Consider the following 26,011-nt stretch of genomic DNA (forward strand, 5'->3'; position numbering starts at 1 on the left):
GTCTGAGGACTCAGTGTTTTGTGTTTCCTTATGCTTTTGTTCATTCCGAGTGTGTATTCTGTTGTGATTTTGCCATTTGTTAGGTTTCTGTTCTTTGCCTGCCTGCTCCCACTTCTCTGTGTTCCCTCTGTCTGTCCATGGTGTTATTGTGTCTGCTCATGAGTCTGCCTGTCATGTTCAGTGTCCTGTCTGATTCTGTGTCTGTTAGTTTCCTGTTTTATTCTGAAAGTTCATGTCTCATGTCAGTGTGTTCAGTTTTACCTCTCCCCTGTCTCGTTAGCCTTATTGCTCCCAGCTGTGTCTCCCTCCTGTGGCCCATTCCCTGATTACTCCCCGTGTATTTAAGCCCTGTGTTTTCCTGTGCTCTCTGTCGCGTCGTCTGTTTAGTTCCATGTCAGTCTGCATTATTCTGTTACCTGGTATTCATTCTGCGTCTCTCTGCCATCTCTCTTTGTGCATTTCGCTCCTCCTCCCGTGAGTGTTTGGTTTAAGTTTTGTTCTTTAGTTTTCCCAGTTTAGGTTTGTTTACTCCCCGCTCTGCTCTTCCTGTTTTGTCACCTTCTCACCGCTGTAAATAAACACTCACTCGCACCCCAGCCGGTACCTGCATTTTGGATCCTTTTTTCAATACACCACACGACTGCTGTGCAGCCGTGACAGGTGGTTTGATCCCTGCTGCTCCAGTCTGCATGCCAAAGCATCTTTACTGGTCGTGTTACTATGGTAACCCAGAGGAGTTTACTATGATAAGTATTAATTAATTCATTAAATGAGACAATCAGTCAAAAGTCAATCATTCATTTTTAATCAGCAGTGTTTTTGGAATCATCAGATAAATTTAAAACAAAACCAAAAACGCTGAACAAGTTTGTAAAGTTTTTTCTAAGCCAGTCGTCACAAACGTCTGTAAGTTTGAAGGTTTTCAGCTGACAGACGTTCAGGTAGTTTCATCGCTCTGGTTTGGAGGATTCAATGTTTATTAATCGTCCCTTCAGACGACCAAAGGCTGCCACGTGTACGGTAACAGCACAGACACGTGACAGACTAGACTTTCATGTGACAGCGTTTAATCTGTAAAAGGTGACGTTGACATATTTTGGAGGCGTGTTGGTCACCAAACTGAACGTGTTCACTCACTGGAGTCTGTGTGGTTGTTGTTATTCACCGTCTTCTCTCTGACTGTGATGATGGTCCCATTTCCTTTAGACACAGTTAAAGATGGAATCTCTACAGTCACTTTACAGATGTATGTTCCTGAATCCTCTGATGTTTGAAATGTTCAAAGATGAGTCTTTGCCTCCTTTTTCAGACACTTGGAGATTGATTTGCGTTGGTCTCTCTCTTAATTATTGTTTGATTTTTCAGCCAGGCCACTCTGAATCTTTCAAACGTTCTTGTCCAGCAGCAGGTGATGCTTACTGTCTCTCCCTCCATGACAGAAACATCTGGACTCTGGGTCACAACAAACATGCCCGATGAAACAGCTGCAAGAGACACAAAACTGTGGGTCAGTACAAGAGACAAGTCTCCAAAAGTTGGTTCTGTTCATCTGGACGCAGCGTTTTGTGGGAGAAACGTTTCGTCATCATCAGGTGACGTCTTCAGTCTCAGCTGACTGCAGGTTTCAATCTTATAAACAGGACATTTGCATAATGACTGAAACCAGCCCACTGGGGCTGAGCTCCGTTCCTTCATCTTAATCATGCAAATTCTCATGACCATTGATCAACAACCACTGATCCATGTCCACGAGTCCCATTCACAGAGAGCTGGGGAATGGCTGCAATCACAGCATGTAAGATGTGACAGATGGACCCTTAGGCCCCTCCTCCATTCAGAGATGGTCTTTCCCTTTTCACGTAAACAGCCTCCTTGACTCCGCCCTCAAACCAGCGTTCCTCCCTGTCCAGGATGTCACATCATCATCATTGAAAGAGTGTCCACTGGCCTGTAGGTGTAAACAGACTGCAGAGTCCTGGCCTGACGAGGTGGCTCTTCTGTGTTGTGCCGTCCTCTTAGCCAGAGGTTGTTTGGTTTCCCCGATGTATAAATCCTGACAATCCTCCTGCACTTAACAGCGTACACTATGTTACTCTGTTTGTGTCGGGGACCCGATCCTTGGGGTGGACCAGTTTTTGGTGCAGCGTGTTTAGGTGTTTAAAAGCCACAGAGACCCGGTGTTTAGAGAAAATGCGTCTCAACCAGGGGCGATTCTAGGATCAGAGCTTTGGGGGTGCTGAGCACCCAGAGAGCTGCCCAGCCAGGCAAGATAAACTTTACTCGTCACGATGAGACGTCTTCCCCGTCTGTCAGTCCCTGCATCCCTACATGCCTCCAGTTGTCCCAAGTTCTCTCTGACTGTCTCCTTGGTGCATTTAAACCCCTGTTCCTTCCTGTCCTCGTCGTCTGTTGTCTTCGTCTCCGTTATCAGTCATCCTAATTTTACCCTCTCTGTGCAAGTCTGCAAATGTCTTTATTAAATCATAAGATTCTTAAATTCATCAAGTCTCAAAACATGACATCACTGTTTTGTACATTTTAACACAATTTAATAAACATGCTTCAGCCAGTACCTTTTGATTAGCCTTGTCTCGGTTTCTTGCTTTGTGGTAGATCTTTATTGTTTTCACTGAGATATTTGAATGCTAATCAATAAATCAATATTCAATTAAAAAAAAAAAAACCTCTAATCAAACAGTTTTTGAAAAGTTTGTAACAAAACCATCAAATCTGATCAAGGTTATTTAAACGCTGCAAAAGAAGAACGGATTGGAATAAAAACATACATATCCTGACCTTAATTACTGGGGAGAATAATGAATGATGCTCATAGTGAGTAAAAAGTAAACTGAGTGATTCTTTGGACAGACTTTTAAAGTGTTCGTATAATATAATACAGATACATAAACATACACTCCAAAAATAGAGTCCTTGAAATGTACAAATGTACAAAATATTAATTTAAAAAATTATAAAAATGGAGGCAACTGTGCCTATGGTACAATGTATAAAAAGCTCTTCACTGCAGACACGACTAACATGGCTCTGCAGATTGTTTCTTTTATTTTAACGTCACCTCACCTTGAGGTTGGCAAATCTATCAGTGTTTGGTGATCAACTCTCTCAAGCAGTTTAACAGTTTCTGCTGTAACTGTCACTGCTCCCTGTCTGCTTCCTTACCTGATTCTTCCTGACCTTGTTCTTTCCCCTCTTTGAACTGATAATCACACGCAGATGTCACACAGTGGAAATTTGTGTTTTTATGTTTTATCAATCTGTGTATTGGTACATAGTGTTGATTTTATTTGCATGATTTTATTGTGATATTTATATATTGCATGTTTGTTTATTGATATTTATACGGCATGGTTTTATCCTTATATTTATATTATGTGTGTTAATGTTGTACCATGTTCCTTTAACCCACTGTGGACTAAACAGACAATTGTAGGCACCTGTGAGGTGGGGGCGTTCCCCAAGGTGGCCTATCAGCCGCCAGGTTGACCTGTTAAAGGGGATAGTGAGCGCAGAGACAAGAAGAGGTGTGACGCACGAAAGGTGAGCAGGAGAAAAAGGAACGCGTGCAAGCCCGCACGTGTGTGGAAGGAACTGCTGTGGGGTGCCGCGAGTCGTTCGGCGATCCAGTCCCAACGCAGGAACAGCAACAGTGGGTGGCAATGGCTGCAATGCACAACAGGGCAGGGATGCCCCTCTGCCTGCATCTGACGGTGAGACGAGGGAGTCCGTGTTCAGGTGTGGAGTGGGGCGGGACTGTGCGGCGACGCGCTGTCAGCAGGAGACAGGTCTGCGATAGGAGCCTCCTCCCTGGTCTGCTGCTGACGAGTCTTACCATACTGGAAGAGAAGTTCCTCTCCTGTCTCTTTCATATAAGGACCACTCGCCCATGTGTGGCTGGACTGTGGGATTATGGGACTGTGGGAGGGTAATTTTAGCTTATGGAAAACGTGTTTTAGCCTTGTTTTAATAGTGTATAGTTATTTCTGCCGGCAGGGTTTTTAGCGGGTTGCAACAATATTTTTATTGTATACGGGGAATTTTATCTTGTATTTGTGACTCTGGCTGTTTTTTTTTTTTTTTATGGAAATAAATGGTGTTTTAAGCCAGTTTAGTTTCTGTGCCCTGAGCGCTGACCCACTCACTCCCCTTCCTCTTGTATGTGAACGGACTTGGAGGTGAAGATTTAGGTCCACCAGTCTTAGTGGCTACACAAATAGATTGTATTAGATGAAAAAATTACATTAATATGAAAAAATACTATTGAAATCACTAATAAAAAAGTCCTCCCTCAGTGTACTTTCAACCAAAAGGCAAAAAATCAAACACATGAACATCAAATAAAAGACATAAATACTGAAACACTGATCCAACATTATCCTTTATTGACGGATCATTTGTTCTTTCATTTTTACCTGAATGTTGCTGCTTCTTTTGAAAAGACGTCCTTATATCCATTATGAACCACACACACACACACACACACACACACACACACACACACACACACACACACACACAACAGGAGTTATAAGGTTAATGGGAATCCAGTCAGTTAGCTGTTAAGTACCTTGGGTTTAATATCGGCACATATGACAAAATGAGCAGCTTCTCTCATTCCTTCCTTTTCTAACAGGACAGTGGTAACAACAGCAGCTACGGACAGTTTTAAGTTTTAGATTTTAAACAGGCTGTATACATTTCAATGGGAGCAACAGGACGGTCAAATGTCTCTGATTTTACTACAGAGCAGGACGGATTGTAGGGCAGCAAACATCGTCGGAAAACACGTTTAACCCAGCAGGTTACCTGGTGTAATGTTTTTCAGGTAAACAGAAACATGGTCTGACTCCTACCAACTATATAAAGAGTAACTGAAGGTTAAATGCAGCTAACATGTCCTGTTTTAAGCCAGGCACTTCCACCTCCGCTCTGCTGCGTCTCAGCCACCATCTCTCTGGCACAAAGGGCACCAGAGCCAGAGCAGGGGAGAGCTGGAACAAACCATTCTGGGAGGGGGGTATCTATACTTCTGTTGTTAAAAGATCTCAACCAAGTACTGTATACTTTCTATATTTTTTGTAGTGTATCACACAAACACCAAATATTGTCAAAAAAGTAAGAAATCTTTGGGGGTGCTTTGATCCATTTTGGGAAGCACCCCCCAAAACGGGCTAAAAACGCCCCTGAATATAGTTCTTTACACATTTGCCTACCAAGTGGAAGCTCAGCGGCTGAATCTCAGGAGGAGACAAAACATCTCTTTGGGGTTGTGTCAGAAATGGCATCAGGCCTAAAAATGTGTCCAATCACACATGAACAGTCACCCACTGTGGTGCCCTGTGAGTAACAGCTGAACGCAGCCAGTAAGCAGTTAAAGCAGTTCTTTTGTTAAATCCCTCGAATTAAAACTCTGATTCTGCACTTCAACACATCCTGATTGTTTTACTTTGGACAGAGACACAGCTACAGCAGAGTTCATTGTCCAAATACTTATGGGACAAACACTTGTAGTATATCACACAACACAGTACGTGAACATGTACTGAAGCTCCCCTTCCTGCAACCCTAAGTTGGACATGTGGTTATGAAACTAGATGGGCGGTAAAATAAGAACCATTATGGATGACTGTTGCTGCCTGTAAATCAAAGTCTGCCTGAGGTGGGATTTCAGAAGCAGAAACCATGAGGAGCACAGCACCACTCCCAGAAGGCTGAGATGTGAAGCCATGTGATGAGTGAAATGATGATGGAGGAGAACACAGATGAAGATCTGGAAGCTGCTGCCTCTTTATATAGTAGACACTGAAATCACCTTTTGCCTCCCTGCCAGCACGAAAACCCACACTAAAAACCCACTTACACAAACCCTCGGCTCTGGGATGGATTCAGAAACATGTCAGTTCTGCTAAACAAATGGACGGTTTTGCAACCACAAAGTTTAATCATACAAGGGCAGAATTATGTTCACTCTGTGAGAGGTGAACCTCAGACAGTTAGCAAGAGAAACATTCAAAAAAACAACCTAAATAACACAAACTTAGCAGTTGGGATGCAGATCAGACGATATCAGCAACGTGATGATCAAATGTAGTTAAAAACACAAGAAAAACAGGCTTTTTGCTCCAAAAGGACAAACAAAGCAGGGCCAGATTAACCTGTCGCCACCTGCTGGCGTGCAGAGTAACATGTGACAACAACACACACGTGTCACCTCAACTTGTTTCACTGGAGTTTCTCTTTTAGAGCTTTAACCTCCTAAGACCTGAACTCTTTCATGCATTTTTAAAGTCTCTTTGCTATTTGGGCTGTTTGGGACCTGATTCATGTACAAACAAAGAATTACCAGAACTTTGTTTCTGAGAGAAATGAGATCCACATATGAGGATATTCGCTTTAAATGTTGATAGAACAGAGGCAGGATAATGACCTCGTAAGTGCAAATCAGGTCCTTGTTGAGCAAAACTTTGTATTTTGGTCTAAACATCCCAAAATGTGACGTCCACACATGAGGACAACAGGGCGCTAAAGTCCGTACAAACTTTTGTTTCTTCATTTGCTTGCAAACGAATGGAAATCCTCACTTAAAGCGAAGAAGCTTATTACCTGTGCAGGCTTTAGTGCCTCAGAGCAAACAAGAGAGCTTTGATCACAATGATTTTTGTTTTCACATTTCATTCACTAGCGATTTTTTTAATGTCACCTGATCTCAGCAGACTGAATATAACAGTAAAGCACTAGTGAGCTAATGAATTAGATATTGGTCACTCATATCAACTGAAAGAGTGTAAGACAAGTAAATGTGCTATAAAGGCCGGAGAAGAGTTAATAAAAAGGGCTTGAAATGAAAATATTTCATTATTTGCTGTTTCATAGATTTTTGGTTTTATTGCACTTTTGTCAGCCCTGCTGCTGTTTTTAAAAGTACTTTATTAATAAACTGGCATAAATGGTAACATTGAACACTTGCCAGTGTTGTCACGGAGGAGCAGGGAGGACTCGGCGCAGACTGAAGTCTCAGAAAAACAGGTTTATTTACACACTCCAGGTGCACTATATACAGGTGAGGGAGAAGGGGGCCAGGGTTCCCAGGGGTGCAGAGCGGGGTCGGGAAAAGCGTCCAGAGTCTCCAAACCAAAACACGAGAAATCTGCATACAGAGAACAAGGGTTAGCACGGAACTTTTACGGACAGAGCTCAAAACTGGCTGAGGCTAAAGTAGCACTGACGAGCGTTATTCAATAGTCCAGCGGCGAGGTGCTCTCAGTCACTGCCTTAAGTAGCGGGAGCAAACAGGGTGAGGAGCCACAGGTGATTGCCTACAGGTGGTGGAGGCCGGGAGCTCACAATGAGCTCCGCCCAGGCAGCGAGCAGAGAGAGAGGAGAGAGAGAAAAGACAAAACATAACATGTAGCCACACAGGGCCAGCCGAGCAGGCACGGGGACCGTGACAAGTGTGAACAAAAGGTTCTTAACTTTAGCATCAAAGCTTCAGTTCACCTTTCTCAGGGCAGTTACTTCAGTATGTGTATTAATGCAGGAACAACTTGATTCCACACAGCTGACGCACCGAGAGTGTCTGCTGTGTGGTTAACTTTATAACCTTTGGTACGCAGTGGTGTCGCTCCACCTGTTAGCTAGTTTAAGAAACTGGTTAAGGAGGGAGTATCTGTGAGGATGAGGAGGATTTAGTTCTTTAAAAACACGTCAGATACTTGCAGGAAGCTTCTTTCAGCTTCTTTTCTCCACTGCGCAGGTTTAAAACCATGACAGCAGAAGTCATGATGAAGAGATTGATTAGTCAGTCACAGTGTAAAGAGTCCTCCTGCCTGCATCGCTCGCCAGTATAAACAGACCTTTGCTCCTGGAAAACAAATATATCAAAGTCATGTTGTCCAAGAAATGCATTTTATCTCACTAGTGAATCAAAGAAAGTCTGTATACTTTCTGAGAGTGAGAGGTGAACGTCAGACAGTTCTTAGAAAATGTAGTTTCTCTTTAAGCTTTTAACGTCTCTTTTACCCCCATTTGTCTAAAACTACTTGACAGCCCTTCATGTCAGAGGTTTATTACCTGTGCAGGATGGAGCACATGGTCTCAGTCAGGCTGGACACGATCACTCCTACAGGAAGTAAATGTGATTTTATTTCACCTGTGAAATGATGAAAAACAGCAGAATAGCTCACGCTAACAAACGGGTGTTGAAATGTTTCATTTTCTGCTGTTTCACAGGTCAAAAAGGGCGTCGAAGCAAACTGAAGCTGAGCTGCTGCTGCTGTTGTAGTGCAGCATCTGCTGTGTGCTTCATCAGAGAACCTTCTGTACACAGCAGACAGAGGCTGCTGCCACTGAAGTCCATCTGCTAGAGAGCTTTAAACACTGGTTATTGAAGTGGCTTTGATGATACTGATACACAGTATTTGCTGCTGTCACAGGACAGGGATCCACCAGGGAGTAGTTGTCAGGATAAAGAGCCTTCGCTTCTCTAAATATAAACTGGATACTTGTAGGAAACTTTGGGAAGCAGCATTTTTCCTCATATCGTCTAAACTGAAGTTAGCTCAGGTGCTTCTTCCATACTTGCTCTGCAGAAAGCCAAAGAGTTTGGAGCTCTGCAAACATTTGCAGCACAGCTGGATGTTTGTAACTTTGGTCACCTCTGTATCATCCCTCAGATTCTTTCTGCACAGCTTTGAAACCATGACAGCACGAGTGATGCTGAGGAGACGTCCAGTTTAAACAGACCTTTATTCCTGGAACACAAACACATGAAGTGATGCTGCTAAAGAAGAACATTTAATCGCACTAATGAATCAAGCATCTGTTTGTCTGTCAGTCTGTCAACAGTTACTCTGATCGACTTCAGACTTGGTGGGTATTTTGTTTTTGCAGCGGTCAAAGTCGATCAGCGTGTTGCTTTGTCTGCTGTAAATCTGCCTGTACAAAGGGAAACATGCATGTTTTAGATGCAAACTCACAACATGGCTGCATTTTTGTGATTATGTGTATTTTATATTGATTTATTCTATTATGTTTTGTATATGAATCTTTACAAGTGTGTCGATACAAAGGCTTGATTAAAACAAAGGTCTCAGCTGTGCTGTTAGGGATGCTCTCATATTTGTTTCAAATGTAATAAATCAAAGGATTTCAGGCTTTTCATCCTTTTTATTTGTTTGGTTCTAACAGCAGCTGGATAAAAACATGCAGGTGATGAATATAATTGTGTGATATTATGAGCATTGTGAATAAAGAAAGAGCAGAGATAGTAAAAAGGAAACAGGTGATGGACGTGAGATTTTCAGAACAAAAGCTCCTCAGTGAGACGATCACCTGGACACAAGGTCAGGCAGCTGGGACTCATCTAGAGAGCAAAATGGAAAAGTGATCTGTGCAGAACATCACTGTTGATTGCAGTTATTTACATCAGACTTCTTCTCTGAGATAAGAGCACCATTTGTGGGAAAGATGACAGTATTTCCAGGCTGGATGCTGTTTGCAGGGAGAACTGAATGAAAGTCTCCTGCACCTCAGCGCTGAGGTCCACACCTGTGAACACAGATGAGGTCAATCTGCTGCAGCACGTAGAGCTTTACTGATCAGCAGGTTCAAAGGATTCAGCAGAGCGTAGAGTCAGAGCTAAATGCCACATCACCATAGAGTTTGTTAACAACAGCTTTCTTTGCCCTTTGTCTCGATGGACTGAATCAGGGATACTCGTCATACTTCACCTCAACCACGTCACTGAGAGACCCCAGCCTGACACAGCAGCAGAGATGATGAAAGCAGAAACAGCAAACAGATGCTTCAGTTGTGTTTCTCTCTGTGTGTGCGCTCACGCCCACTTGTGTGTGTGAACTTTCCACGTACCTCAGCTTGTTTCTCCAACATGAGCCATCAGGGCTGAAAAACATCACTAACACATGAATTCTTTCTCTTTTTGTTATCACCTGTGATCATGTGTCTCATGTTTCTGTCATTCACCAGTTCTTGTAGAGTTACGTGTAACTAGACTTCTGTGGGACGTAAATGATTGTTTTGTATGCAGATCTGTACAAAGGATGTAAACACTTGATTACAAAGGAGATCTCAGCTGTGTTGTTGTGGATGGACTTCAACGTATTTGTTAAAAAAGAGAATAAAGCAAAGTGTTTTAGCTGTTTGGGAGTTTTTGTTTGATTCCATTCAGTTTTATTTCTATGGAGTCAAATAATAACAAAGGCTCTAGAACAGCCCTGAGTTTGTCCAGGTGACACTCCTCTGAAGAACAAAGACCAAGAGGAAGAAGGGGATTCGTTTTCAAGTCTTGTTTCTTTCAAAATAAAAGCTGAAATGTTTTGGAAGCATGATAATATTTCAGCCAGGATGCCGTCTCCAAGGAGACCTGCACCTCAGCGCTGAGCTCCACATCACGCCCTGTGAAAGCACAGATATAAATCTGCTGCAGTGAGAAGAACTTTACCCAACACAAGTGTAGAAGTAGACATTTGACTTTACCTACAACCTGTTAACAACAAAGCTTTCACTGCCTCTGTTGTTGATGTCATGTAGGACTAATCATACTTCACATCAGCCATGCACACGTCAGAGGATCTCCAGGCTTTCAGTGATAAAGCCAAGCAGATGATGTGAACATAGCAATAGTAAAACATGCATCATAATCAGCTGTATGTGTCGACTATGTGGCACCTCAGTCTTGTTGGCATGAAGAAAAGTTGTGTAACATGTAGCATAAGGGCTGCAAAGACATCATGTAGACAGCAGTCATCTGTTAGTCGTAACGTATCTCCTGTTAAAGAGTTAAATGTGCGTTCTCCATCTCTGTCCTCTCACAGCTCGCCGTATACCAACTCCAGCTGTGGTAACAAGACATGATGCACTACCAGATGAAAGAGTCCTAGGAGTGAACTGGTGCACAGAGACAGATGTATTCAAGATCAGGATAACTGAAAAACCTGTGCCAACGACTAGGCGAGGCATCCTCTCATTTGTAAGTGCAATATATGACCCATTGGGCTTTTTGTCTCCTGTCATTCTGAACAGAAGCTAAACAAAGTCCTGCTGTGAACAGCAGCAATATGGATTTTACACATCCATCCATCTTTTCAGCTCAGGGTCGTGTGTATGTTTGCACCATGTTTACAGAAACTGGAACGTGACTCCACTTGTCGCCAAGAGTTTGAAGGCGTTTTTGAGACTAAACATGGTGTTTTAGTGTCAGAGGTACGATTAGGTTGTGGTTAGGTTTAGGGCTGAAGGTTAGGGTTAGGCATTCAGTTTTTAGGGTTAGGTAAAGCATTACATCAATGTCCCCACGGAGATATGAAAACAGGACTGTGTGTGTGCAACCCTATCCCAGCTGTTATTAGGCAAGAAGCAGTTAAACTGTGGGAGGATGTCAGGGTACCAGGAGAGAATCAGACATGGATTCAAACCCAGGACCTTCTTGCTGAGAGCAGGTTGATCCCACCTACAAAGATCATCTGTTTAAAAACGTGCGCTGTAACTGAGTATTTTTTAAACATAAGAAACCGAATATAAGGGTTGCTCTGCCACTGCTGCCTTGACCGGTTACTTCAGTTTATCACGTTGGCAGCATCAAAGCTAAGTAAGGCCACGCCCACACTTACATCGGGATTTTTGAAAACGCAGATTTTTCTGAGCGTTTGCGCCTTTCATCCACACGTAAACGGCATTTTCACTGAAAACTGATATTTTTGAAAACGTCTTGTTAAGTCTAATTGTTGAATGTTGCCATTGTGTTTCTTAAATTTGTACAGTCTTAGTTCAAGCAGTAGGATCAAAGCCATTCCTTTGATCCTGACCACCTCTCCAGCCACTCTGTGCTGGGGGAGGTTTTATTGTAGATACATCCTATCTGAAAGACCTGTTTCTTTTGATGTAAGCTTCCTGGGTTTACGACCCTTTGGTCAGCAGGAGGTCTGACACACACACACACACACACACACACACACACACACACACACACACACACACACACACTCAGTGTATACATTTACATACAGTGCCTTGTCTTTGTAACCAAAGGGGGTTGCAAGGGAGGTGTTTAGTAAACTATTGTTTGAAGTTTGTCAATAAAAGGCAGCGAGAGGAGGCCATCATCGGGGTCATTTTCGTGGTGGACACAGACGAGGCCTCCCTTGCACAAGTAATCGATCGATCGACTGTCTTGTTTTCTTCATGATGAATAAGTCTCTAGAATTAGCGGGGCTTGTGGAAACACAGACCCAACATTTATTTGGTCCTCCGAGCCGGAGCCTAACACATTGCATCCACCGAGGAGAGGGAGAGGACGCCACCGCAACGTCTGGGATGATTGACGTAAAGCCCTGGTGTTTCACTTTGCTTTGTCACCAGGCCGGGAAGTTTGCGCCTGAACTCCCCTCGGGATGGATGACGATTGACGGGATCCAGAGACTCTTCCCATGAACGTAAACAAACAGTTAGTACAGAAGGCCTTAGAGAGCGGCTACGTGACCCTGCGTTGACCGCAGGTAACGGAAGCGCGCTAGCCGCGTAACAGAGACACAGGCTTCTCTGCCGTTTGGGGCGTGGAAATAACCTAGGTTCGGTAGCTCCGCCGTGAGGAGTGTCCGGAATCTCCGCCATTTGGGGGCGTTGGAGAGTGTCCGAAGGTTGAATTCTCCGCCATATGGGGCGTTTGAGAGTTTTCAACAGAGAGCGCTAGCTGTGCGTGCAGACGCAAGCGATAGGCCTATGTTATGTGTGTGTGCGGGCCAGACGTGGTCTGCGTGAGTGTGGCTGATTGTTGTCTTGTAATGGAGAATAAAATGTGTAAGTCTGCCTTAGAAGGAGATGTAAAATTTATGCAGAAAGTTTTACCAGGCAGCACGCAGTATGTAGGTTGTTGGTGTGAGAAATATGGATTTGAAGGGACATTAGTGGAAGTTAAGTGTAAAATGCTGGTAGAAAGAATAGCTGTAAGTGTAGCAGGTAAAACAGGTAAAGCGAAGCAGAGGAAGGAATTGCAGTTAGCAGTTGCTAAGTTGTGGCTGGAGCAGACTCAGAAGAGGAGAGAAGCACAGAATGTTAAAAGAGCAATATTGCAAGAAGTTCTTGTGAAACCTGAGGATGAAAGCACAGCTCAATCCACTGCAACTACTTTAGAACAACACCGTAGAAAAGCATTAGGAAGAGCAAGAATGTTAGCAGAAAGTAGAGTCAGAGAAGAGTGTGAGAGAGCAGAGGCAGAGGTGGAGGAGAAATTAAAGGCTGAGTATGGAGAGGCATTAGGAGCAGCATTGAGTCCAAGGCAGACTAGGCAGGGTAGGAAACAGAAAGTAAAGTTAGTGAACACAAACGTTACAACCACATATCCATCCCTGACACAACACAACACACAAAAACAAAAAACATATGGTGTTTCTGTAACAGAGTGTGAAGATGAAGAAAGTTTTTCTCCTGATCAATTCCGTGAGTGTGAGAGTGTCTGACGTCATGGTGTGTGTGAAAGGTATCCAGCTGGGGCAGACGTGATTCTGCAGGTCACCTGCCCAGTGGACGAAAAGAAATAAAATAGTTGTGTGGATGAATGATAGCACGGAGAGAGTTTGGTGTTTCTCAGTCTGAAACAGCTGTAATGCTACTTTCTGTTTTGGAGAAAAGTACAGTTTAAAAAAAAACAAAAAAACAGAGAGATGTGTGTTGTTTAAGCAGTGATGAGAATAATGAAAGTGTGATGAGAGAGGACCACAAAAACATACTGAAGATGCATTAACTATACCAACCCTACATGCATATTAGTTACATGAGAAGAAACTTATTATGTGCTAAGACAACAGGGTTATGCTGTATGTTGTGTGTATGGCTGATTGGATGAATGTTTGAGATTAAACTGGCTGTTGATTTGTCTTTTATTACTAAAGTTGAACCTGCCAATTGGGTTGTTACGATTTATCCCCCTGGCATGAAGAACACGTGTCATGACTTAAACAAGGCCTATCTGTTAGGTTTGTAGCATAAACCTATTCGCTGGAACGTTAAGACAATATAATTACACTGCTAAGCAAGACACAAATAGGCAAAGTTCTTCATGTTACTCGTGCACGGGAGAGAACCGGACAACCGCTTGACTCCAGTTGGTCTCGTCCGTTCTCCCATACACTGTCCTTTTATTGAGGTTACATGAATATGCATAAGTTCATTAACATATGACGTCTACATACAAACAAAGAGTACCTTGCCTGTGTGTGTGTGTGTGTGTGTGTGTGTGTGTGTGTGTGTGTGTGTGTGTGTGTGTGTGGGGACTGCTGATCAAAGGGTCAAACATCCTTGGTCAGGAAGAGGGTAGCCTCCCCCTCACCCTAGATGGTTCATCCTAGATAACACGGTGAGGAAGTCCTGCAGTTCATCTAAACAAAGAGCACTTAGACTAGAACAGACGCAACTACGTTAATCCTACCATAAAATAATAAGACACGGTATGACCTCTCATGCTCCCAAAGTGCTGTCTAATACACACAAAGTTTGCAGACTATCAAGGATCAAAACCTCTACCACTCTACAACTAATTACAAAACTCTAAGCATATATAAGTAAATATTTCTAAGCATAAATGACAATCAACAATACAAATCTAACATTTCCCCCCTTTTTGACCTTTATGCCTGAAAAGTTCCCAGGTATGAATACCTCATGTCTGACAGTTTCAATGCAAACATTTTTATACTCAGCATACGTCAAATCACCCTAAATTACTGAAAAGGTACACAGTTCAACAAATGTATTAGCAGTTATCCCATTCATTGAGCTCATCTCATGGCAAACTGCATCTTACGAGCAAACAAAGAAATTGTTAATTTAATAGTGAAAATAAAAAAGTAACATTTTCAAAAACATCTCAGCTTGGTAATGCTTCCTCCAGGTGTGCACATCACATGTCTCTCTGCAGAGTGGTTTGAGTTCTGCAGGGCGTCATGAATGTCTCTTCCAGTTGTTTCCATCGTTGTCCATAGGACCAGAGTCCAAATGTATGTAGAATAAACATTCAAACATACCAGTTAGTTTTGTTGTTTGTCAACATGGTTCTCAGCTATTTCCAGAGCTGCAGACCTCTCAGCACTCTAGTTTTATGGCCTCCCATTACCTCACTTCAGGCCTTCATCCTGCGAGGGGGATATTTATGACTCCTTCATTGTCCACGCTCTGCAGAGAAACACCTCTGTGGAAAGGGTGCAGGGTTCAGTTGTCTTACTGCTGTTATGATCCCAGCAGCCTTCAGAGTGTCATCGTATGCACAGTACAGTGGCACAGCGTTAGGTGATGTTCATAGGAAACTGCTGTTATCACCACCATAGCTTCTGGTTCCTGTGCTTTTCACAGAATCATGATGTCATCCTCGAACTCCTTCTACGCTGTCGATGGAGCTTGGCACGCTCCTCATCCCCTGAGTGTTTATGTTCCAACGCTGCTGAAGGTTTAAGGCAGAGCACGTCGTACACCTTAGTCGTCTTCCTCAGCGTCAATATTGAATCTTTCATTGTATTTAAAATCTTGCTGTGGGAAGTCTCCTCTTGATTTCCTGGAAGCTTAGTAGCACAGCTCTCTGTGTGATGTCTGCTGTGCTGAAGATGATCTCTGATCCTCCTGAAGCCTCTCTCCCATCTTGTGGACGATCCTCTCCTCTATTTTGCAAGCAGTTTCATGGTCCTTGCTGTGGCTCCAAGGTCTGATCTCATGATGGGCCCCAATCAGCTTGATCTTTGACCTCAACCACTGCCTGGTCCTGTCAGCTATGCGCTTCTCACTGGGCCTCTGAAGATTTCTCAGGAGATTACTGCTGTACCTGTATTTCCTTGCTAGGAAGACAAACTATTTGGAGAGCATGTCAACAATCATCAAACCACATTCTTTAGTTCAGTGAACTTCACTTATAGGCCATCAAAGCCTCATCTGAACATGGGTGCACCACTTGCATAGGTTTAATATTTGTAAATAAAACGGCTAATCACACAAATCACTGCAACAATAATAAAAAACATTGTTTAATGTTAATCCTTGGACCCCTCCTCTTGACGCATGGACACACCCATGCGCCAACTCACCAAACCTGGATTCCAGTCTTAAAGAAAAAGATTAGCTAGATCATATCCCAGGCAACATCAGGGCATCTCCTCCCCTGGAGCAGCACCACCCCGGACCTATAATCCTGCAATGAAAATGTTAGTGTGCTTTGCATATTAAGTTTGCTTAACACCTGGCCCTCCCAGGAGCCTGCATACACACCATCATGGCCTGGAAAACAAAATCTGGAAGTAAAATCAAACTCCATACCTGTAAACAATTGTATCATAAGGACAAGAAGCATTCAACATCAGCAAGACAAGTGTCATGTGCAGGTTTTCTCAAATCAGTAAACTACAATTATTTTCATAAGTCGCCTCAGACATGGATCATCCCATGTACTCAGGCAACATTAATGTAATCAGTGACTTCTCTTAAGCAAAGTCACTCCACTCATATATTATTATTATGGGTTCAAAAGTGGCCAGCAAATGAGCCCATAATAAACTATTCCATAATTACCGTAATCTCTTATTTGTTTTACTCATGTCACTTGTCCGTTTCAGCTGAATCTTCCACAGCATTCTCAAAGAAACTAACATTAGCAATACACATTGACTGTAGTCAGACAGAGGTCAGACACAGGTCAACAGGTTCCAGAGGTGCCATAAAAACACCATAAAGTCAACCCTAGCTGTGGAAAGAAGTAACACCAGTTCTCAACACAGGAAATTTCACACATGTTATTCATATTATCAAAGTAACCTTCACATTTTCCCATCAACACAATGCAACAGCATCACCACTCATAACCTGTAAACACAGTTTTCCTCACACATAAACCCAGAAATCCTGTAGTAGGAAAAAACATCAACCAGTTGTCCTGGTATAAATCGCATCATCAATTCACATGAAGAACTGGCATGCTGTAAGAAAAGAAAATGCAAATATTAACGCTTGCGCAGGCGTATGCATACTTTGTCACAGATATCTCTGTGAGCAACTCAAACCTATGAATAACACACCTGATAAATGCACAGACACAGAAAATGGCATTTAAAAGGTTAAATCATCATGCAACCTCGAGTGTTGCTGTCATCTTTCTGCTCCTGTAAAGGGAAGCACACACAGACTCATCTGCACCCCTGCCAGGCGGGGGTCAACTTCACACAGTCGTGTTACATCAGTAAAGTCTTGTCAGCTTTTGTCAGCTTTTACCAGTCAGTCAGTTTGTTTTCCTTTCACTCACTCATTCATGCATTCATTCTTTCTTTCTTTGCTGATAGTGGAACCTATCGTCGCATTTAGTTTCCACTCTCAGCAAAATGACGTCATTTCAAAAAGAAAAAGAAGAACTTTAGTTTGGATTACATCGCTGAATCCTTTTGGACTGGGACTGTCATTTAATAATTGTCCCAAATAAGTGGCTTTCTCCAGAGTCCATTTAAATGTGGAGAACTCACTTGGCACAATTTTCTCGACGACGTGTAGCATTTTTAATTCCCGACGTGCAGATCTGCTTAAAGAAAAGAAAATAGACAAACAAAATCAGTGCCTGTTCAAAAGATAAAAATGAAAAATAACAGAGATTATCAAACTAAACTTTCAGTGCACTGTGAAAGTATCAAAATAAAAAGGCCTTGTTAAGTCATGACACAAACTCCTCATCTCAGGTAAATCATACCATTAGCATGGTTCATCATACCATCATACTAATCGGCAGGCTCAACTTTACAACAAAAGAAAAATCATCAGCTAGATTCACTCCAAATCAACCATCAGCTGCACAACACACAACATAATCCTAATGTCTTATTAGCTATGAGTTTAATTACCAGGTCTGTGCTCTTCACTCATTTAGGCCACAGATCTATTTTATTCAATTTTCCTTTTCCCTTCATCATAAAACATGTGACATGCTGTCATGCACTTCACAAAACAGTCTGTTCTGACGTATTCAGAGTTGTGTATCTAAATACAGGATTCACTCGCACATCAAAGCAGGAAACTCAGTGTTTTAGAGTCTCCACTCAACACACAACAACTCCAACACATCTCATTCACTCGTGCTAGAATTCAGTCACCTTTCATTAATCTAAAACCGATCACTAATTTGCATATCAACTATTAACCCACTAAGTTGACAGGACGACAGAAAAGCATGTTCAAAATAGTATCACAAAAGACAATTTCCCTCATACAGTAAATTACATGTGCTGCCTCAATCAAGCAGGAAGCTTCTCCCAATTTACCATTTTAACAACTAAATTTATTGTCTGATCACTGGTTGGTCAAACCAGGATCTTTTTTCCCACAAAAGTTAAACTGTTGTCCTGCAACCTGGAGAGTCAATTTTTTGCATTAGATAAATTCAGTATTTAATAACAAGTGTCTGCTAAATTGACACTATTTTAACACTGATGAAAGATAACAAGCTAATTTTCATTGCATGGGTGTTTGTGTTATTAGGCAGGTCTAATGCATGTCTGTGGAGCTGCATCTCCAGCAGAGCATGTTCTTAAAGCTGCCTTTCCTACACACTTCTCTGCTATTATTTAATCATTTCTTAACTAATGTGCTATGAGTCTTCATGAGTCATTTTGTGTTTGGAATTGTTAGTAGGGTTAATGCATGTTCTGCTTGTGTGTGTGTGATTTTGTATATGTTTCTATTTTCGCAATGTTTCAGACTCCGTCTCAATTTTCCAACTTAAGCAGTCAGTTTTGTTTTCCCCAGGTTTGCTAACCCAAATTTTGATTTCCCACATTAAATAATTCCTATGTGTTCTCACCTAGTCTTCTCACTCTGTTGTCCTCTCCCACTTCAACAGTCCAACAGCCGGCAGTTCTCCTTCAGCTTTGTCCTGTGTCCCACTGTCTCTTCTTGCCATTTTACTCCACAGGTGGCAAATGTCAAACTCCAACTGTTCAGTTCTCCTCAAACGTTTTCTTCACATGCACAGTGAAGTCACAGCCACTCTCACTATTGTCCTCTGATGCGGTTGACTTCGTGCTAGTGGCTGAAGTGCTGCTGCTGCTGCCTTCCTGGGCGACTTCTTAGCAGCTGCTGCCGGTTTCTTGGCTTTGGCCGCGGCGGGCGTCTTAGCTTTGGTCTCAGTAACCCTGTTCATCTTGAAGGATCCGGAGGCCCCGGTGCCCTTGGTCTGCACCAGAGTGCCCTTCGCCACCAGACTCTTGATGGCGGTCTTGACACGGGCCTTGTTCTTGTCCACATCGTAGCCTCCGGCAGCCAGAGCCTTCTTGAGAGCGGCCACGGCTTTCACAATCAGCTCGCCCACGCTGAGGCCGACCTTCTTGGGCTTGGAAGTCATCGTCTTCTTCTTCTTGGCCTGAACCTCGGCGCAGGGCGTGTTTATGATGGAGCCTTTCCCACCACAGCGCTGGCACGTTGAACGCATCACGAAGGGTCCATTTCTTTCATGTCGCTAGCCAGCATGCTAGCTGCATGTGGCTTGCCCGAGTCACTCAGTCCTTTTTGAGCATTTCAACATGCTGCCACCGCCATCTTGCTCGCCCCTCCGTGGAATTCATCCAATCAGACAGGAAGATGGGTTTGCTTTCTTCTGCTGCTGTTTATCCACATTGCTGCTGCTTTGCTGGGACTTTTTGTGCTCAGGACTTGCTGCTGTCTCTTTATCATGGAGCTGCATTCCTTATCTTCAGGGAGGAGTGAGCTCGCTTGTGAGGTTGAGAAACACATGGCACTGTAAATAAGTCAGCCAGAAACTTGGCCTGCATGTTTCCAATGATGTTAAACTATAACTTTCTTCCGACCGCTGCATGTGGAAAATTGATTCAGGTCTGCTTTTCACCTGAAAGTGACAAACTAAGACATTTCATTATTATCATCACTGCTTAATCAACACATATCTCTCTCTCTCTCTCGCTCTGTGTTTTTGTGAACAGTCCTTTCTTAAAAGCAGAAAATGAAATTATAGTTGTTTTTTTTGGTTGATCAACACAAAACCTTTTTCCTATGATTATTTTTTCCTACAATATAAATTCTCCCTCTTATTCACTCTTTTTTTTTTTTTTTTATTTACAATAGCTGGTAACCTGCAAAATCACCGCTGTCACTCACAATCAAAGGCAATTACTCTTGCACAGTGCACAAACACTGTGATGTCAGACACATTCACACTCACTTTGTCATCTGCAAAAATAAATCACATGGCTGATGATATGTGCCATGGTGATCCGTAAATATGATCACCAGTTTATTTAACTATTTTTCAACCCAACAAACAAATAATCAAAAACATGATGCTGATGTTATGAACACTCTACACACAAGTCAAGATGCAGGAAAACTGCTCATGGAAACGTTGCACACTCCAGTTATCACAGTTATCATAGCGCTGTTTCCCTCTCTTAGAGTAGTTCTCAGACAGCTCTCGATCTGATAATGTGTAGCCTGCTCATCAGCTCAGAAGAAAAAAAAACTGCAACGCAACATCACACAGTAGTTGCTCTGCCCACAGTGGCAAAGTCTTACACTTTCATATTCAACTCAGCTTCTCCATCATGTACTTTTAGATGTTTCATACAGGGTTCAGCATATTAGTTGTTTTCACAGATGTGCTCTACATCTCAACAATGGTTCATAATAAGACGACAGTCTTCCACACAGGTCAAGTGCCTCTATGCACTTCAGTAGTTTAAATATTTATCTATATCACTTCACCTCACATGTCATCGTACTGAATTTAAGCAACCACAAGCGTAATGTAGATGACTTTTAACAACTATCCACCTCAATTACGTCTATGGTCTGGCACACAGGCTGAAGAGTTAACGTTTTGTGTCAGCAAGGGGTGGGGGGACAGCCACCCACCAGAGCATAGCTGCTGATGTGGGCTGGCCTTCTCCACACGCTCTTCAAGGCTGGTGTGTTTTCTGAAAACTTCTAACATTTTAATCTCTTCCATTTTTAAGCCTGCGATTAACCGCACGGCTCAGGTCCGCGTGAAACCCGCGTGACCGCGCTCGCGTGAACCCGCGCAGCTGTGGAGCCGTCGCTCCCTCTCTTTTTTACATAAATACTTTGTGCTGCCAGGAGCAAAGTCCAGCACAAACGTCTGTCTCCCTCCGACTCACTCTTGGTTGCTTAGAAACCCATGATAACAACAACAGTCGGTGTCACAGACCACATGTTCTGCTCCGCACACACTCACACAACAACAACAACAACAACAACGACGACGACGACAACAAAAACAACACAAAATAGGCCTATCGTCCAGCACAATCTGGACCCCGCGGAACTTCTCAATTCCCCACAAAGCGGCGGAGAACTCACCTCTAGCCACACAAAGTAGCGAGGAACCTCTTGCTCCACAAAGTAGCAAGGAACCCGGGTATCGCTACACAAAGTAGCGAACTTCTCAACGCCTCACACAGTGGCGGAGACTGCACAACGACACGGTTATAGAGTCGGCCTCTTCTCAACGCCTCACACAGTGGCGGAGACTGCACAACGACACGGTTATAGAGTCGGCCTCTTTAAACTTACTTGGCGTTGCTTAGAGTGTAATATCAGCCCGAATCCCGCCGACCGTCATTCATCGAGGAGAAAAGACAGACCGCGAATCCACAGGAACTTCCTGGCTGACGTCAGACTTTCAGCGTGCCTCTCCTCCCCTCGGTGAATGCGATTCCAGGGCTCCGGCATCGAAGGACCAATTAATGTTAGGTTTGTAGCATAAACCTATTCGCTGGAACGTTAAGACAATATAATTACACTGCTAAGCAAGACACAAATAGGCAAAGTTCTTCATGTTACTCGTGCACGGGAGAGAACCAGACAACCGCTTGACTCCAGTTGGTCTCGTCCGTTCTCCCATACACTGTCCTTTTATTGAGGTTACATGAATATGCATAAGTTCATTAACATATGACGTCTACATACAAACAAAGAGTACCTTGCCTGTGTGTGTGTGTGTGTGTGTGTGTGTGTGTGTGTGTGTGTGTGTGTGTGTGTGTGTGTTGCTGATCAAAGGGTCAAACATCCTTGGTCAGGAAGAGGGTAGCCTCCCCCTCACCCTAGATGGTTCATCCTAGATAACACGGTGAGGAAGTCCTGCAGTTCATCTAAACAAAGAGCACTTAGACTAGAACAGACGCAACTACGTTAATCCTACCATAAAATAATAAGACACGGTATGACCTCTCATGCTCCCAAAGTGCTGTCTAATACACACAAAGTTTGCAGACTATCAAGGATCAAAACCTCTACCACTCTACAACTAATTACAAAACTCTAAGCATATATAAGTAAATATTTCTAAGCATAAATGACAATCAACAATACAAATCTAACACTATCTTTCCTTTGATTTCCTTTATTTTCTTTCTTTTATTTTGTTACTTTCATGGTGCACTGAAAGTTTTGTTTGATGATCTCTGTTTGAGCAGATCTGCACGATTAGAATCGAAGCGTCGTCGAGAAAACTGTTGCAAAGTGAGCTTCTCCAAAATTAAAATGGGCTCTTATTTGGGACAATCAGGAAACAAGTTCCTGTCCAAAAGGATTCAACGAGGAAATCCAGTCTAAATTCTTTTTCTTTTTGAAATGATGTCGTTTTGCTGAGCGTGGAAACGAATGCGACGATAATTTCCACAATCAGCAAAAGAAGGAATCACTGAGTGAATGAGTAAGAATTTTAAAATAAATGGGCAACTGACTGACTGACTTAACACCATTGTGTGAAGTCAACCCCCACCTGACAAAGGTGTGGATGTATCTCTGTGTGTGTCTCTGTTGCAGGAGCAGAAGGAGACCACAGGAGGAAACTTGGGTCACATGACTATGTGAACTCTGAAAATTTAACCTTTTTAGTTTAAATTTTTCTGTGTCTGTGAATTTACCATGTGTGTGTCATTCACTACCTTGTGTTGCTCACAGAGATTACTGAAAGAGTGTATACACCTGCGCAGCGCTAACATTTACATTTCTTTTTACAGCCGATGGTTAATCATGTGATTTGATCATGTGATTTACAGCAGGACACAACTTAATGATGTTTCTCTACCACAGGATTACTGAGATTTTGTATGAAGAAAACTGTAGTTACAGGCTATATGTTGATGATGAAATTACAGTGTTGTTGAGAGAATGTTGGAGAAAATGTGAATGTTACAGGGGAGAAATTTTTTTTTTTCTGCCTGTCCCGTTTGGCTCTTTTGAATTCTTGTCTAAAGGCAAAGAAAGATGCCCAACGGATTTACTTTACCAAATTGACCATCCCAGCCTTGCCATAATGGTCCGTTTGATTCACCTTTTATTGTTTATTTTATTTTCACTTGCTGAATACGGGACAGACTTGACTGGAGGAAAGAAGGGGAGAAAGAAAGAGGGAAAGAGAAACAGCTGAGAAGAGGGACGGGGGAGAAGGGCAAAAAACAAAAACCAACAGAACGGGCAGAAAAAAAATGCATCTATCGATCACCTGGATCACCTGTTGAGAAAAAAAAAAGAAAACAAGCAGAAGAAAACAAGAATAATAGAATAAACAACATCACAATGATATATGGGAATATGACAGTAAATACTAAATATTAAATACTAAATACTTCCCCTGCCAGTAATAACATTACTGGCAGGGGAAGTGGTGGTGGGTGGAGATAGGCCTCCAAACCTTGGAGGGCCCGAGATGTCCCCAGAGAGGTGGCGTCTGATACCCAACCTGACATATAGACACAGACATACAGGAACACACAGATACAAACATCCATTCCCACCCTCATGCTCTCATGTGCACTTACTCCACACTCAACCAACGTGGAGACAGACATAAAGAGACGTTGTATACACGATCACACTCCCCAAGCGTACTCTACGAACCGGGTCTAGGTACCCTTGCCCCTGGAGGGGGGAACTGCACCCAGACCCAGGTGGTGTTACCCTTTTCCCTGCGGTGGGGAGAGGCATATATATATATATATATATATATATATATATATATATATATATATATATATATATATATATATATATATATATATATATATATATTGACAGCTGTGATGTTCTTATGTTCCAGTCGGCAGCATTACGGTTACCATGGTTCATGGTTACAGGGTGATGCTCTCTCTCTCTGCGTGTTTCCTGGGTGAGAGAGCGCCTTTTTGTTGTTGTTGTTGTTGTGCTAAGCTAATAGGCAGAATATAAATAAATAAAATAAAATATCCTGGCTATAACAGTTTGGGTCAAAGTGCAGATGTTCCAGATGTTCTGAGTCTGTCTGTGTTTCATGTTAACATGTAGATGTTGGACCAAAGTGAAGCTTTTTGATGTGACAGCAGGAATGTGAAGTGTAACTCTGAGCTGTAGGAAATGATACTAAACGGACTTTTTCTCCTTTATTTATAGGAAAGTGTAGGAGAGCAACAGATGAACAAGCGTTACTGTAACAGGAAACATCAGAGGACCTTTATGTTCATCATCATCACTGTTTCCTTGTTCTGTCACAAACACACAACACTTCCTGCTCTCTCTCTGATGGATCTGATTGGCTGTTTCATTCCCAGGAGGTCAGGGCGTCACACAAACAGCTTTAACTGCACAACGACACACTTTAAATCATCTGCAGACAAACCTGTGTGTTTGATTTATGAAGAAATAATAAAGACGTGTGTACAGCTGTCCATGAAGCAGCTTCTCACACAAACTCTGACACTTCAGCCACTTTAAATCCTGCAAAGCTGCGTAATAAAGAGCTGTGACTGCTATGAGCTGCTGATGATGACTGCATGAAGCTCTCAGCTGAAGCTTCTTTCATTTATTTTAATGTTAATGTCGCCTTTTTAAGTCTGTGTGAGGATTTTAATGACACACATTAAAGGAGCTTCTTTGATTAGAACCAAATTCATGTTGATTTTCAGCCTGAAATGATAAAAACTTTAATAATTCTGTTTATAATCATCAACCTGGAGACTAATGAAAAGTATAATAGTGAAAAAAAGCCTTTATTATTTGAGTAATGCCTGAATCTGCTCAGAGACGGAGACAACACAGAGGTGTTGATGACAGTTTGACATTAACTGAATTAAAAACAAAGTGCTCTTATTGTGAAAATCTGCCTCCTACTTCTTTAAATCATTTTTATGTATTTTTTAACCTCACAGTGAAACATTGAGGCATTAATCTGACACAGTTTGATCAGCAGCTGTGTTTTCACTGACGTTTCACTTTGATTTGTTCAGACTGAGCAGAGAGGATCGGTTCTCTGTGTGCGCACTGCTGAGAAACACAAGCTCATTTCTGCTGTTTCATGAAAAGTGTTATGGAGGAACAAGAAGTTCAGCCTCTAAACTCTCAGCGTGAGGACTGAGTGAAGAGTTTCAGAGCAGAGAGTTTTGGCTCACAGCTTTTAGCGTCTACACAAAGAGACGATTACGCACTTGATCTGAGAACATCTCCACCTCCTACAAACAAACTCTCCTACGAGCAGCTGTCACAACCACAACAGGCAGAAGACTGGATTTCTTCAGGTCAGATTTCATGCAGTTTGCACTAAATTGTGTGTCACAGACTTTGTAGTTCACATTTGTGTGACTCGTTTAAATCTTCTCCTCCTGAAAGTGAAACTCTTACAAACACATCAGGCCACAACCTGCTGCAGGTTAATGATTGATCTGAAGGCAGCTGACCTTTGAGCAGGAACTTGTGAGTCTTTTATTGTGTTTAATGCTCACAGTGCTGAAGCCTGCAGACACACCCACATCATATTATTTGTTCTCAGGAGATAACATAGAGATTTTGGCCCTTTCTCAATTTGCGTACTTGCGTTCTCGTCTACTCGTGATACGTCATCAGTCGGAGACCAAGTACTGTTCCAATTCGAAGTACGCATCAAGCCGAGTTCTCGCTCCGCCCGTTTTATCGAGCATGCATCGGTGGTGAGTTGTGTGGACTTGGTACAGCTAAATAT

General features: G+C 42.6%; 2 long non-coding RNA genes and 1 pseudogene across 2 annotated transcripts in view; 1 reads left to right on the forward strand and 2 right to left on the reverse strand.

Moving 5' to 3' along the window:
- LOC146640667 (uncharacterized) overlaps positions 1 to 13,013 on the reverse strand; it is a 35,315-nt gene extending 22,302 nt beyond the window's left edge. Inside the window, exon 1 of the long non-coding RNA XR_014909996.1 lies at positions 12,880 to 13,013. This is a non-coding gene — a long non-coding RNA (uncharacterized LOC146640667). The remainder of the gene's footprint in view (positions 1 to 12,879) is intronic.
- Positions 1 to 15,048, forward strand: part of LOC146640668 (uncharacterized) — a 36,948-nt gene extending 21,900 nt beyond the window's left edge. Inside the window, exon 2 of the long non-coding RNA XR_014909989.1 lies at positions 12,991 to 15,048. This is a non-coding gene — a long non-coding RNA (uncharacterized LOC146640668). The remainder of the gene's footprint in view (positions 1 to 12,990) is intronic.
- Positions 15,049 to 17,441: 2,393 nt separating this feature from the next.
- LOC146640670 (histone H1 pseudogene) lies at positions 17,442 to 22,390 on the reverse strand (annotated as a pseudogene).
- Positions 22,391 to 26,011: the final 3,621 nt, after the last annotated feature.

The sequence above is a fragment of the Rhamphochromis longiceps genome, unplaced genomic scaffold, assembly GCF_057381845.1.
Source record: "Rhamphochromis longiceps isolate RC_006_pf unplaced genomic scaffold, R_longiceps_female_GT1.1 unmapped_scaffold_4, whole genome shotgun sequence".
Lineage (NCBI taxonomy): Eukaryota > Metazoa > Chordata > Actinopteri > Cichliformes > Cichlidae > Rhamphochromis > Rhamphochromis longiceps.